The sequence below is a fragment of the Notothenia coriiceps genome, unplaced genomic scaffold (assembly GCF_000735185.1).
Source record: "Notothenia coriiceps isolate Sejong01 unplaced genomic scaffold, NC01 NC01_scaffold00029546, whole genome shotgun sequence".
NCBI classification, from domain to species: domain Eukaryota; kingdom Metazoa; phylum Chordata; class Actinopteri; order Perciformes; family Nototheniidae; genus Notothenia; species Notothenia coriiceps.
Window position 1 is genome coordinate 64,832 of NW_011362247.1, and position 783 is coordinate 65,614.

At 45.7% G+C, this 783-nt stretch overlaps 1 protein-coding gene across 1 annotated transcript in view; it reads left to right on the plus strand.

Annotated features, from left to right (window-relative positions):
* The window catches only part of LOC104958944 (TRAF2 and NCK-interacting protein kinase-like), a 67,814-nt gene that overhangs the window by 57,493 nt on the left and 9,538 nt on the right, over positions 1-783 (plus strand). The gene's annotated exons all lie outside the window — the stretch shown is intronic.

The following is a 783-nucleotide window of genomic DNA, read 5'->3' on the forward strand; positions in this document are numbered from 1 at the left end:
TCCTAGCTCTCTAGTGTTCGGACCCTTCCTGAGAGGAAATTGCTGGGTCCTATCTCTCTGGAGCTCTGACCCTTCCTGAGAGGAAACCGCTGGGTCCTAGCTCTCTAGTGTTCGGACCCTTCCTGAGAGGAAACCGCTGGGTCCTAGCTCTCTAGTGTTCGGACCCTTCCTGAGAGGAAACCGCTGGGTCCTAGCTCTCTGGAGCTCTGACCCTTCCTGAGAGGAAACCGCTGGGTCCTAGCTCTCTGGTGTTCGGACCCTTCCTGAGAGGAAACCGCTGGGTCCTAGCTCTCTGGAGTATATATAATATACTAATCAACATCTGATGGCCTCTCTCTCTGCAGGGCGTCCTGGGGGGAGTTACAGGAATTGTCACCAAACCTGTGGAGGGTGAGTTAACCTGGTTATACATCAAGAATAGCTGAATATAGATACTGTATATCGGTGTATATATAGGTGAGTATACCTAGATATATACAAATATAGGTATGTATGGATATATATTGGTAAATATATGTGACCCGCTCTATCGAAATCAGTCGGAAGTCGCAACGGCTCATTTGAAAATAAACGTGGATTTGCGTAAAAAACAATTTTTTTGGGGTTCGGGTGTTTTGTTTGATTTTAAACAAAAAAAGTCTTGGTTTTCAGAATATGCAACTTTTATTTCCAAACTCACACGATAAATACATTCTTTAAGCTTGTAAAGGGAAGATGACAGGCAATCTGCTCTTCCGTAGCGCCGCTCCCCCTCCCTCCGGCTGACATTATGAATGTAAGCGT